A 14,859-nucleotide genomic window follows, 5' to 3' on the forward strand; every position below is an offset into this window, starting at 1 on the left:
GCCCTGGTTTATATTCTAAAGATTTAAGAGGTTTACGTGCATCCCAGGCTTTCTGCTTATGCTGGGTATGAACCAACCCCTCCAAAACAATGAATAAACATATTCCTTTCTTTGTTCTTGGATTAGAAGCCTGGTGGAGTTCCTCACTTACACCTCATTGCTAGCCCCAGTAATCAGTCTCTCTGAGCAGCTCCCAGGCACGTATGACACATGGTTGGCAGGCGATTCGTTGTTCTTGAGTGATTTCCTGTGTGTATGAGATTTTTACTGACCAGCCAACTTATAAATAAGCTCTTTAAGAGCAAGTTCCAACATATCTCCCAAAGTCCCTGTCACAGTGTTTGAGACAGCATGCCTGCTTGCTTCAGACTAAATAAGTGGTTTTCTGAGGAGACTTTACAAATAACTGAGGAAAGAAGAGAAGCGAAAAGCAAGGGAAAAGGGAAAGATATACCCAACTGAATGCAGAGTTCCAGAGAATAGTAAGGAGAGATGAGAAGGCTTCTTAAATGATCAGTGCAAAGAAATAGAGGAAAACAATAGCTTCTGTGTGCTAGGCACTCTGTTCAGCTCATTATTTTACTCAGATGACCATTTTCAACCCTTACAATTCTAAATGTTACTATCCCCGTTTTACAAAAAAATGAGACTTCGAGAGGATGAGGGTATCTAGTAAGTCATGAGAATGGAATGCAAACCCAGGTCTGACTACAAAACCTGTATCTTTTGGGTTTGCTTTTGCTTATTTATTTGCTTTTGCTCATTACTCTTGAGAGTCCCTTGGACTGCACAGAGATCAAACCAGTCAATCCTAAAGGAAATCAACCCTGAATATTCATTGGAAGAACTGATGCTGAAGCTGAAGCTCCAATACTTTGGCCGCCTGATGTAGAGCCAGCTCGTTGAAAAAGACCCTGATGCTGGGAAAGAGTGAGGACAGGAAGAGAAGGGAACAACAGAGGATGAGATGGTTGGGTGGCATCACCCACTCGATGGACATGAGTCTGAGCAAGCTCCAGGAGTTGGTGATGGACAGGGAGGCCTGGCGTGCTGCAGTCCATGGGGTCGCAAAGAGTCAGAGACAACTTAGCGACTGAACATCAGTTGCTTATTTTAGCCACTATGGCAGTGGCTAGACTCAAGTCAAGTCCAACTCAGAAATCACTTTAGCCAGCACTCAGGTGATCCTCATAAAGGTAATCCTGATAAAGGTGATCCTGAGACCACACTGAGAAACACTCCTACACAAAGGGGCCTCCAGAGCTGGGTCCCCTTGCTGTTAAGATGGGGTGTGGACACAGGGCTAGTCAGGACCCAGAACCCCTCCAACCACACAGCCATCTGCAAAACCCTCCTTAGAAGACAGATGTCTCTAGAGGCAAGGCAAGACACACTGGAGGCAGAGTTACTCCCCAAAGGAAAGGCCCCCAGAACCCAAAGTGGCAGAAAGTGGGAGTGCTGTCCTGCCGGGGCCACTTGGACAGGTCCCGCTTGTAGTACATGTGATACCTGGCACCAGGCCTGCTGGCCCCCTACCGTCTCCAGGATACCCTACCTTCAGCATGGCGACTGCTGCTCGCCAGCAAAATGAACTTTGGATTTGTCTAACAACATATTCAGAGAAGGTAATGGCACCCCACTCCAGTACTCTTGCCTGGGAAATCCCGTGGACAGAGGAGCCTGGTAGGCTGCAGTCCATGGGGTCGCTAAGAGTCAGACATGACTGAGCGACTTCCCTTTCACTTTTCACTTTCATGCACTGGAGAAGGAAATGGCAACCCACTCCAGTGTTCTTGCCTGGAGAATCCCAGGAACAGAGGAGCCTGGTGGGCTGCCATCTCTGGGGTGGCACAGAGTCGGACACGACTGATGCGACTTAGCAGCAGCAGCAGAAGCAACAGCGTATTTAAAGAGATGCTATGCTCTCTTACCCAGAGCCCTGCGGTGGGCATACTGAGGAGCTGAGAGAGCTAGCAGGGGCAGTCACAATGTACCCAACCAGGGCCCCCAACCTGACAGCCTCTGTGGCTTAAAGTGACCCAGCAGGATCCGAATGCATCGCCTTGCCTGCGCAGACAGTGCCTGTGTCTGCTGCCAAACAGTCAGTCCTTGTCTGGAAACTTCAGGCCCCAAGCCAGCCCCACAGAGGCCTGGACACAGGTGCCTCGTCCTCTCTACTCTGCAGTGTTCTCTGGAGGCTGTGTTGAGTCTAGGAAGATCTCAGCCAGCAGCGGGGGAAACCATGCTCCGGGGTCAAACAGGGGCAGCAAGGCCAAACTCCCCATCAGCAGGCAAGAGTGTCTGCCAGAGCCAGCAGGGCAGAGGCCCAGGAAAAAATAATTTCATTTTTCTTAAAATAATTCGATCAACATATATTTGCAATTCAAATAGTCTTTATGGGAAAAATGAACAAGTTGTTAGACTACCTTACATTTATTCCATGGCTTAGAAATGCTTTTATTTTTAATGGCAGTAATAGGGTCAGGTGATGGAGGCACCATAATCTTCTTAGTGCTTTGAGTCTCTATTTATTTTATTTATTTATTTATTTATTTACTTGGCTGCAACAATGGGTCATGGTTGAGGATCTATAGCTGAGGCATGTGGAATTTAATTCCTGGACCAGGGTTTGAACGAGGGCCCCTACATTGGGAAGGTGGAGTCTTAGCCACTGGACCACCAGGGAAGTTCCTAGAACCTTTAAGTCTCCTAATTCATTCCAAACAGGAACATGTAACCTACGCTTAGTCCCTCCACATTCTCAAGCCACTGGTTCAAGACAAAGTCACACTCTGCAGTGGGGCTGACACTAATTGTTGTTACTGTTCAGTCACTGAGTCATGTCCAACTCTTGTGACCCCATGAACTGCAGCACACCAGGCTACCCTGTTCTTCACTGTCTCCTAGAGCTTGCTCAAACTCATGTCCATTGAGTTGGTGATGCCATCCAACCATCTCATCCTCTGTCGTCCCCTTCTCCTCCTGCCCTCAGTCTTTCCCAGCATCAGGGTCTTTTCCAATGAGTCAGTTCTTCCCATCAGGTGCCAGAGTATTAGAGCTTCAACTTTAGCATCAGTCCTTCCAATGAATATTCAGGGTTGATTTCCTTTAGGATTGACTGGTTTGATCTCCTTGCTGTCCAAGGGGCTCTCAAGAGTCTTCTCCAGCACAACAGTTCGAAAGCATCAATTCTTCAGTGCTCAGCCTTCTTTACGGTCCAATTCTCACAACCATACATGACTGCTGGAAAAACCATAGCTTTGACTGTGTGGACTGTCTAGGTTTGTCACAGCTTTTCTTCCAAAGAGCAAGCGTCTTTTAATTTCATGGCTGTAGTCACCATCTTCAGTGATTTGGGAGCCCAGGAAAAGAAAATCTGTCAATGTTGCCCATAGGGAACATGGAAAAGCATTGTTTGTGGGGGCAAAGCCAGTGTGACTAAACAAATTGTGGAAATTAAATCCATAGATGACTGGATGTAGCTCACATTTCTCTACCACATTAGAGAAGGTCCAGGTTGCTCATTCCCTCCTGTATTCACTCATTTTCCAGTGAGCTTCTGTAATGTTTGCAGGCCAGAACCATCTGCCTTCCTTCTGGGAACTGATGTATGTGCCTTTATTTTTCCCTGAGGGAAATGGTGATGTCCTAGCTCAGCCTGGCTGCTTGCCATCACTCTTATCCCACAGGCCTTGGTGACAGGCTCAAGGAAGAACACAGGGTCTGTCAGGACAATCTGAGCCAGTAAAACCAATTCTGGAACCTCCTTTCCCACCCCTGGGAACCACTCTCTCTTCTACCTCTGACGTGACCCAGAGCTGAGCCTTGCTGCACACGAAGCCTGAATACAATGTCAACCCAGAGGAACCTGAACTCAGAAGGGATCCAAAGCATCACACAAGCTCCAAATCCAGCTGGACCTCCACTCCAGACTAGGAAGTGCCATGAGTGACAGATTCTCTTCTTTGCTTAAACAAAACACAGGGCACTTAGAGTTGAATTTTTGGAGTTTGATACCAAAAGATTACTTCAAGAGGGACTGTTGAAGAGGGGTGCTACGGGCTAAACTGTGTCCCCTCAAAGTTCATATGTGGACGTCCTAACCACCAGTACCTCAGCGTATCTCCACATGTCTGTGGAGATGGGGCCTCTCAAGAGGTAGTTAAGTTAAAATGAATTCGTATGGACAGGCCCTAATCCTATGACTGGTGTCCTTGAAAGAGGGCATGAGGGCATGAGGGCACAGACAACACACAGGTCAAAGGCAAATATGTAAGGACAAGCAGGAGGGCAGCCACCTGCAATCCGAGGAGAGAGGCCTCAGAAGAAACCAACCTGCCGACACTTGATCTCAAGTTTCCAGCCTCCAGACTGTGATACATTTCTGAGGTTTAAGTCACCTGGTCTCTAGTGTTTTGTATGGCAGCCCGAGAAAACTAATGCAGGGGCTCTACCAGGGGACCACTGAGGTGACTGAATGGGGGCAGGGATAAGGGTGAGGATGTCACTGCAGTCACCCACCAGTGAGTCTTGAATGAAGGAGGAGACAAGCGATAAGGACATGGATCTGAGAGAAAGTTTAGGCCAAACTGACACAGCTTGGTCACTGGCTATGATGAAGTGAGGGTAGGGATATCGAGCTTCTTGCTGGAGCCAGATGGCACTGTGTCCTTCAGGGGAGGGAGAGAAGCCAGAGGCACCAAGTGGTGACCGTGAACTTTCCCTGTTTGTCCGCACGTGCCTCATGCCTCTCCGCACAGCAGGTTATTAGCTCCTCAGGCCCAGCTTGGTGGATCCGTTCATCTCCTCTCTACCCTCACAGCCTGGAACCAGGCTTCTCAGGACAGGATCCGATCGCCCCCCAGAAGGAAAGCATGTCCCATATTGGTGGGGTGTGGGCATTTTTAATTCCCACTTGATTGGCCTTCCCTGGAGGCTCAGATGGTAAAGACTGTGTCTGCAATGCTGGAGACCCAGGTTCGATCCCTGGGTTGGGAGGATTCCATGGAGAGAGGAGCCTGGCTGGCTACAATCCAGGGGGTCATAAAGATTCGAACACGACTGAGCGACTCTGACTTCACTTCAGGATTGGGGACCCCAACGGTGTTTCTGGTGGGAGCCCACCATGCTGGACATCCCACTAAGGGCAGCTGGAGCAGCTCTGGGCTCTGTCTGGTCTGGAAATTTCCTGAGCCGTTCATCACCTTGAACTACCCAGTCAGAAGGTTGCACCACAGCAATGGCCTGAGGCCACGTGTATCAGACTGCTTTGTGTCCTCCCGTGTGGTCAGCACAAACTCATATATGAAAATGAAAGCTCCTTTAAATACACACTGCTTTCCTTTTTGTTCTTTCTGTTCTGGTGAGGGCATTATAATGATCATTTTAAAATCAGGTGGGTGAGTAGGTTATATTATCTGGGGCTTTCACTTCAGGGTAGGAAAGAGGCTATTATTACAAAGCATGTTAGAGAAGAGAGCCTGAGAAGGTGAAGGAGACTCACCAACCAGGGCGGCGCCTCAGACTCAGTGGAGAGGCCCCCAAGGCCTCCCAGCCAGGGTATTCCCTCAGGCCAGGCCTCTGCACAGCCTCTACCCTATAAGGCCATGTGTGGGCTGAGCAAGCAGAGAAAATAAATGGGCTCCCCTAGCAGGCGCCTGCAGCTCTCACAGCTTCCTGGAGGGGAGAGAAGGGGGGCTAGGGTGAGTTAGGGGCACAGCAGCCTCTCAGAGATCCCCTTCTGCCCCCCCAGAGGGCTTGGGCTGCACCATGCCCCGCTGACGCTTCTGATTAAAGGATCCAGAGTGAGCCTCACTCCAGACCTTCAAGTGCAAGTAAAGAATGTTACCTTGTCTGCAGCCCCTCACTTCCTCCAGACAGGTACACACACACTTCCATAATACACAGTGAAAAAGTGTTAGACACACAGTTGTGTACGACTCTTCGTGGTCCCATGGACTGTAACCTCCTAGGCTCCCCTGTCCATGGGATTATCCTGACCAGAATACTGGAGTGGGTTGCCATGCCCTTCTTCAGGGGATCTTCCCAATCTAGGGATTGAATCCAGGTCTCCTGCACTGCAGGCAGATTCTTTATCATCTGAACCACCAGGGCAGCCCATAAAACAGAGGGTTCTAGAAAATGTGAGTCAGAACAGACCAGAAACCTGCAGGCTCTTGGAACAAGGATTGAGGAGAGGGGAGGGCAGATAGAGAAAACTGTCTTTGTCTTGGTTCCTGCCCAAACCTGTGTTCTGGGTTCAGCACTGCTGCAGGAAATGGCAAAAGACCTGGGCAGTTGTGTGGCCACAGCTCGCCTGGCCTGAGACCTGGCCTTCCAGAAACCTGGACAGCCTTGACACAAAGGCGTTCTGAGCAAGGCCTGGACACTGTGGGCAGCAGGGCCGCTATGGTGCACCACCATCCAGAATGACCCCTGGATACAGCAGTGTGTCAGCCAGCACCCCAAGACTAGCACTCAGCCCCCTTAGAAGGCCGAGCACTGCTCCTCTCATCTGCTCCTCACCCGCCCTAACCCCAAAGGGCTTATCTGAGTATTTCTTCCAAATAAATCCAGTGCTCAGCCTACGAGAAAATCTGGAGAAAGAAATTTCCTTCTTTTCCATCCACATGACCCCCGTCACCCTCCTAGCCCAGCCTTGGTTGTTAGGCTTCACCACTCACAGCACAGCTGTGAAACCTTGAAACAGAGCAGTTCCCCCGCTCCGCATCCACCGCCACCAGGCCCAGAGCAAAGGTGTGGCTGCATCTAAAGGGCTCCAGCTTCCAGCCGGGAGCTGAAGGGATGGATGGAGACCCCCTTCACAGCAGGAGGGCCCCTCCCAAGGACTTCTCTCACTCTAGAGTTTTCTCCTGTGATCCCGCTGACTCCAGAGCCTGTGGCCAATGCAGTATTCCCAAAGACCCGTGAGTCTGAGATGGGACCCGGCTGCTAGAGGCTGGCCAGCGATCCAAGCCTCAGACTGTTTTGCAGCGTTTGATGAAGGACCCTTCTGGTCTTTCCTGGATGTGCCCAGTCCCTGGGGGGCTGACATCTAGCCCTGTGGGCTGACCTCTGTCAGGACTATCCCAGACCCTCAGCTGGGCCATATTTGCCTGAACCCAAAGGATGGAAGGGGTTCATATCATTTTTCCTAGACAGCTTCTCAGGCCCTCCTGAGAGCTGGGGCTGCACACACTCAAGGTGGGGTGGGGGTGCATTAACTCTATTTACCAGAAACTTCTGAGCCTGGACCAGATGCTGCCACACTGTAGCTACTCCGACATCTCTGCCTACTTCAGGGATCTTGGCAGGCCCTCCAGGGAGGAGGAGAAGGCCACTCCCCTGTCGCAGGGGGAGGGAGGAGGAGGAGGTCACAGAGCTGGATGGGGGCAGTCTCCATGTCCCCCCTCCCTTCCCTCCTGCTAGAGAGCTCCACCTCAAGCCTCAGGGGCAGGCAGGGAGGCTGGGAGGGAGCCAGGTTTGCCCAGAGAGCCCTCTGGAGTCCAGACTCTTCCCTGTGAGGAAAGGAATCAACTGGAACTTGGCCAGCAAAGCAGCAGCCCTTACCCTAAACACAGAGGGGTTTTACAGAGTCAAGGGCAGGGGGCAGCCAGGCCTCAGGAGGGAGGGGAACCAGACCCTCCGGCCCCCAGACTCCAGGGAGAGTGCTCTCACAGGGCTCTGCACATTGTCCTCCCTGGCTCTCTGCCCAGGTCATCACCGCTCCCAGGCCCATGTCACAGGCCCAACCACAGGGAGACCTGGCTTCCAGTCCCAGCCCCACACAGAGGTGGTGGCAAAGCAGAGAGGACAGAAGCCAAGAGCTGAAGGCCCTCCTTCAAGCTCCATCCCGGGCAGGCCAGCTCCACCCGACTTCCCTGTGACCAGAGCCCCAGAGGCCCAGAGGCCAGGAGGAGAAGGGAGCCAGGGAAGTCTGTCTTGGCTCAAGCTGCTTTGAGATGGGTTTCTGTCCCTGGACGTGAAGGAGCCTTTTGCTTCCCCGGTGCCACTTTCTCAGGAGTTGAGGAGGGAGCAGAAGGGACAGGGCGGGACCAGAGAGCCTTGGTGATGGGGAAGGGGGGCTGCCTCGACCCCCCCCCCCGCCCCCTACTCCCGCCCCCTTCCCCCCTCTACCTGCACCCCCAGTGTCTGTGCCCGACTTCCTTCCCAAGGTCACAGCTGTGGGCGGTCCTGGGAGGAAAACAGTGATGCCCGGGCCACGGGTGGGGAACTGCCTCCGCTCCCGAGCGCTGGTGATTTCTGGGAACCTCTCTGCCCGGCTGGCACAGCCAGAGTCCAGGTTCCAGGAAATGGCCGTGTTGGGGGAGGCAGGGTACGCCTGGGGCCAGGCCGGAGCCGAATTGCCGCCGGGGCGGAGTCGGGCTCAGGACCGAAGGCTGCTGTCTTAAGCTCTCCCCAGGACCCGCGCTGACCCCATCCTTCCCAGGCCCAAGGTCACTGTAGTGACCATCCCCCCCGCACCAAGATGGGGGTCACTGGGTGAAAACGCCGTGGACCCCTTGCTCGGTGCTTCTTGGGGCAGAGGGGCTGCGGGGGTGACCACGGCTCCACCTGGTCCCCGCGCAGGACGGGTTGCGGGGGAGGAGGTGGGGCGATGTCTGCGCGGCTTCCTGGGCGGGGCGGGCTGCGGCCTGGTTGCTCCGCTAATAGATTTATCCCCGCTGCGCAGCGGTCGCAGATCTGGCCTTGCAGTGCCCTGCTCTCCGTGCTGTGGCCGGGGGGCGGGGCGGGGAAGGGACGGGGCGCGGGGTGGGGCGGACACTCCCTCCTGAGCCCGCCCAGCGGGACGCACACTTGGAGTACCCACCCGTCCCCATCGCCTAGATTACTGGGCACCACCCCTAGGGTTTCTGATTTGGCAAATCTGGTGGGACCTGAGAGTGTGCGTTTCCAACAAGCTCTGAGATGCTCCTGTGGCAGCTGCTCTGGGGACCCCCATCCTCCCAGATTCTTTCCTTAGGGGCCATAGATTCACTTTTGTCTTCAAATGTCTATTAGCAGTAAAAGAGTTCACCCAAGAGCAGAACAGGAGTTCTTCCTCCTACCCCTGACCTCAGGCTCATTTGAGCTCAGGGGACATTCATTACAGGTGGGCAGAAAGGTAATAAGGGAGATTAATTGTTACTACCTGCAACATCTATCATCATGAATTATTCTTTATTTGGTTTTTATATTTATTTATCTGTTTGGCTATGCTGGGTCTTAGTTGCAGAGTGCAGGAGCTTTAGTTGTGACATGCAAACTGTTAGTTGCATCAGGCGGGATCTAATAGTTTCCTGACCAGGGATGGAACCCAGGCCCCCCGCATTGTGAGCCTGGAGTCTTAGCCACTGGACTAGCAGGGAAGTCCCTGTTTTGTTTGTTTGTTTTTTACTGTTACAGTTAACTGTTTGTTTAGGAGCTGGGTTGTCACTTTGTCTCATACACACCCTTCAAGTCGACATACAGGTCTCACTGTGAAATCATAAAGTTGGTTTGGAGCAAGTGAGCCGGTGTTTAGGCTGAGACAATGAGGTCAGGAAATGCTTGGTGATAGGGTCGGCCACAGAACTAAAGAGGTTCCCTGTGAGCCACGTCTCGCTGGCCCTTAGGATGTGTCCACCTGCAAGCCAAGTGCAGTCATTGTAGCATCTACTCTCAGGTTCAAACCAACATACCACCTTCTGTGCGCACATCCTGTGCCTTACAATGAGTGTTTTAAACTTGCTTAGAAATGAATTTTCAGTTCAGCTCAGTCGTGTCCGACTCTTTGCAACCCCATGAATCGCAGCACGCCAGGCCTCCCTGTCCATCACCAACTCCCGGAGTTCACTCAGACTCACGTCCATCGAGTCTGTGATGCCATCCAGCCATCTCATCCTCAGTCGTCCCCTTCTCCTCCTGCCCCCAATCCCTCCCAGCATCAGAGTCTTTTCCAAGGAGTCAACTCTTTTCATGAGGTGTCCAAAGTACTGGAGTTTCAGCTTCAGCATCATTCCTTCCAAAGAAATCCCAGGGCTGATCTCCTTCAGAATGGACTGGTTGGATCTCCTTGCAGTCCAAGGGACTCTCAAGAGTCTTCTCCAACACCACAGTTCAAAAGCATCAATTTTCTGGCGCTCAGCTTTCTTCACAGTCCAACTCTCACATCCATACATGACCACTGGAAAAACCAGAGCCTTGACTAGACGGACCTTTGTTGGCAAAGTAATGTCTCTGCTTTTCAATGTGCTATCTAGCTTGGTCATAACTTTTCTTACTAAAAATCATGTCTATACCTAGGAACACCATTGCTGAGAATGGCCTGAGGATTTCTTGCAGGAGCTGACTTGCTTTGCAATGATCTTGGATCCACGTCTGCCATTTGGGAAGGTCATTTGAAGGCCTGCATCTTTTTACCAACCTCATCTAGGCCACAGAACTATTGGGGGTGGCTGCTTCCCTGGTGGCTCAGTGGTGAAGAATCCACCTGCCAATGCAGGAGACACAAGTTCGATTCCTGATCCAGGAAGATCCCACATGCTGTGAAGCAACTAAGCCTGGGTGTCACAACTATTGAACCCGTGCTCTAGAGCCTTGGAGCTGCAAACACTGAGCCCACGTGCCGCAACTACTGAAGCCAGTGACCTGGAGCTTGTACTTAGCAAACAGTAAAAGCCACTGCAATGAGAAGCCCCTGCGTGGCAACTAGAGAGCAGGACCCGCTTGCTGCAATTACAGAAAAGCCCACACAGCAAAGAAGACCCACCACAGCTAAATAAACAAATACATAAATAAAATTAATTTTTAAAAGATCATTAAAAAAGTGTAGTGTCTCAATTGAAAAAAAAAAAAAAAACCCTATGTGACTCACACCCCTGGGTCAGGGAGAGGAAGGACAGCACTTGAGGCCAGGGTGGATGCTCTGGTCTCCCTCATTTTCCTACTTCCCTGCTCCCCTGCCTATAGACAGCTCTCCTGAGGGGATATACATTCCCACCCCACTGTGCTCTCATTCCAAGAAACCAAGCAGCTCTTGGGAGACCCAAGACCCAGTTCTTCTATTTCTACATGGACTCTGAGCAAAGAAGACAGGTGGCTCTGAAGTGTGTGGGCTCTGGCTGCTCGCCGTTCAAATGCCAATAAAGAGGCCAGGCTGGTGGAAAGGAAAGTTTGCTTTAATTCAGGGCAGACATCTGTCCAAAGGCAGATTCCCCACTACCACCAACAGGCAGGAGCTTTTATAGACATACAGAAACAGCACAGTCATCTCTAACAGTCATCTTCAAATTGGTCATCAGTGATATGACCAGTGTGATCTTGGTTGTTTTGGGTATGGTTAATCTTCAGTTTTAAGGTCCATTTGTTCCCATTTCTTTGGGGCCAATTCTCAGAACTGTGGCAGCTCCTGTCCTGGGTATAGTCTGGTCATCATGTAGTCAACTTCTCTACCTGGTGTTCTGGCATCTATAATACAGCTCACAGCATATCGCTCAGAATATTATCTATAGCCCTTGAGAAAGAACTAAAGGTCCTCGACTATGCTTAATGACTACATTAGTATTATTTGGTCTCCTTTGCTTGTTTTCCTTTGTTTTCACATGTTCTCATTTTTCTGATTAAACTTATTCTTTGACTGAAGTTTTCCACAGACAAAAGGCAGGCAGAGGACATGGAGGGGGGAGGGGGCGGTCAAAGACCATAGGGTCCTACTGTTTCATGGAAACTTCAGAGCCACCTGTCTTCTTGGTTCAGAGTCCACGTGGTATAGTTCTTCTGTGTATTCTTGTGTGAGTGCAAAGTTGCTTCAGTTGTGTTCGACTCTTTATGACCCTATGGACTGTAGCCTGCCAGGCTCCTTTGTCCATCGGATTCTCCAGGCTAGAATACTGGAGTGGATTGCTATGCTCTCTGCCACGGAATCTTCCAGACCCAGGGATCGAACCTGCATCTCTTACATCTCCTGCATTGGCAGGCAGGTTCTCTTCCACTAGTTGCCACCTTTTAATCTCTTCTGCTTCTGTTAGGTCCTTACCATTTCTGTCCTTTATTGTGCCCATCTTTGCATGAAATGTTCCTTTGGTATCTCCAATTTTCTTGGAGATCTCTATCCTTCCCATTCTGTTATTTTCCTCTATTTCCCTGCAAGAAAAGATAAGAAAGCCTTCTTAACAGAACAACGCAAGGAAATAGGATTGCCATATTTAGCAAATGAAAATACAAGACAATATAATGTCCTGTATGCACAATTAAATAAGGCAATATTGGGGATATACTTATACTAAAAACTCACCAGAAATTAAAGCTTAATTGGTTGTCCTGTATTTTGTCTGGCAACCCCAGAACAGAATAAGCTGATAATAAATATGAACTTTCATCATGAACAGAGAGATTTATTTTCAATTCATATTACCAGGAAGGGTGTCTCTTCCTGCTAAATACAACCTTTACTTTGAAAACAATCTCAGACCTCAAGAGAGCACTGGCAAGCCTGGGTCCTGGGGAGATGACCACAAAACATCGCAGGGCTTCTTCAAAGTCAAGCTCATTTACCTTCTCCACGCTTTTTTCCTAGTCTCTGGCCTGGGTGGTTTCCACCTTCTTGGGGATGCACACATGTGAGATCTGGCCTGCAGTGCCTGGAAGGGAGGGATTTTCTCCATCTCCAGCCACCTCCCCAGCATCCAGCCCAGAGAGAGACTCACAGGTCCTTCTTCAGTGCTGGTGAACTTCAGTTCAAAAGCACCACGTGCAAGGTGAGGGCAGATTTGCGATCCTGTTTCATTTTTACAAATCTACATTTCACGTGGGGGAAAAACAGTTTCTCTAAATTCCTGGAAACTGCTGCAGTGGGGTGGAATTCTAGTGCCTGGAGCTTTAAGGCAGATCTTGGGCTACATTTTTGGTTCCAAGGCAGCTCCAAAATCACTGCAGATGGTGATTGCAGCCATGAAATTAAAAGAAACTTGTTCCTTGGAAGAAAAGTTATGACCAACCTAGACAGCATATTAAAAAGCAGAGACATTACTTTGCCAACAAAGGTCCGTCTAGTCAAGGCTATGGTTTTTCCAGTAGTCATGTACGGATGTGATTGTTGGACTATAAAGAAAGCTGAGCGACGAAGAATTGATGCTTTTGAACTGTGGTGTTGGAGAAGACTCTTGCGAGTCCCTTGGACTGCAAGATCCCACCAATCTATCCTAAAGGAAATCAGTCCTGAATATTCATTGGAAGGATTGATGCTGAAGCTGAAACTCCAATACCTTGGCCACCTGATACAAAGAACTGACTTATTTGCAAAGATCCTGATGCTGGGAAAGATTGAGGGCAGGAGGAGAAGGGGACCACAGAGGAAGAGATGGTTGTATGGCATCACCGACTCAATGGACATGAGTTTGAGTAAACTCCAGGAGTTCGCCGCGATGGACAGGGAGGCCTGGCGTGCTGCAGTCCAAGAGTCGACACGACAGAGCAACTGAACAGAACTGAACTGAAGGCGGCTCCTCTGGAATGGGAATAACGACGCCCATCTATTTCCAGTCACACCACACTGCAATCTCTTGCCAGTTTATTTTCCAGCCTGATTGGGCTTATCCGCAGGGCCAGGCACAATATTTGTGGAAATGAGCCAATGGGAAACTGGAAAGGAGGACGGGTAACTTGGCTCTGCAGCGCAACATCCACAGCCGTCACCGCTCCGCGATTCCCAACTTCACTTCGGACGCCTGTAAGCTTCGGAGCATAGCCTCCCAGGCTCCGCCTTTCCTCCCAGGATGCTCTGCACAGGTCGCGCCCCGTGATTGGCTGCTCTGCTTCACGTGGTGCCAGGCTGGCGGCGGTGGTTGCCGGGGCGACGGCTGGAGACTTGGAGGCCGGGCCAGGTAGGCGCGTGCGTCCGCTACGGAAGAACAGGTAAGTGCGTCCTCCCCGCCTCGACATTGCCGGGAGATCTCAGAGCCCGCCGTCCCCGGGCGGGGAGGAGTAATGATGGGCCCGAGGGCCGCGGCTCTCCTGAGCCCTCTTCCCAGAGGAAGACCCCGATGCGCCAACTCAGCAGCCGCAGCCGGATGCCCCGACTTTTCGCTTGCTGTCCTGGACTTTTTTTCTGGCGCGGGCCTGAGGCGGCTGCTCGGACATCCCGAGGACAGGCCAGCTGCTTGCCACAAGTAGTCCCCGATCTTTGCTCCAGTGAGCCGGACAAAGGGGGCCCCAGGTCGTCCAGTTGGGTAGTGGCGGCACGAGAGGGTGGCCTGGGGCTTTTAGATCCATCCCTTCCGTTATCCATCAGCCAACCTCTCTCCCCAGGCACCTAGGTTAAATCTAGATTTGTTCCAATCTAAGCAAAAACAGGATGCTTGCTATGCAAATTCCTCCTCCAGACAAAAATGCCTTAGTCTTACCTTTATTCAACTAGCTCGTAGGCCCTAAATCCTTATCTATAGAAATTCCGAAGCTGCCACTGCAACCCTCAAAAGTGACTGAAGAAATTTTCTCTAGTTTTTGCATAAAGTAAAGCTGTGGTTCTCAAACTTGGAACGTGCATAAAAGTCATCGGGAGAGAGTGTTTGAAGTAGTTTCTGGACATTATGTTCAGTAAGATCAGAGTGATGCTAGGAATTTTCATTTGCACAAGCATCCCAGGGGATTCTAATTCAGATGGTCCAAACTTTGGGGTAATACTGTGTAGTGGTTAATATCAGTGTGGATTTAAATTTCCACTTTGTCACTTATTAGTTGAGTTCTAGGGAACACCTCAATCTCCCTGGGCCTCAGTTGCCTCATCTGTAAAAGGAGAATATAAAAAATATTCATCATTCAGGTTTATTGTGAAAATTAAATATGAAGTATTTTGCACATTGCCTGGCATACGATAGGTCC

General features: G+C 50.7%; 1 protein-coding gene across 1 annotated transcript in view; it reads left to right on the plus strand.

Annotated features, from left to right (window-relative positions):
* The first annotated feature begins 13,288 nt into the window (after positions 1-13,288).
* Positions 13,289-14,859, plus strand: part of ARMC9 (armadillo repeat containing 9) — a 183,007-nt gene continuing 181,436 nt past the window's right edge. The window contains exon 1 of the mRNA XM_069578574.1: positions 13,289-13,893. The gene's annotated coding sequence lies outside the window, so the exon portion shown is untranslated. The remainder of the gene's footprint in view (positions 13,894-14,859) is intronic.

Source organism: Ovis canadensis, chromosome 2 (assembly GCF_042477335.2).
Source record: "Ovis canadensis isolate MfBH-ARS-UI-01 breed Bighorn chromosome 2, ARS-UI_OviCan_v2, whole genome shotgun sequence".
Lineage (NCBI taxonomy): Eukaryota > Metazoa > Chordata > Mammalia > Artiodactyla > Bovidae > Ovis > Ovis canadensis.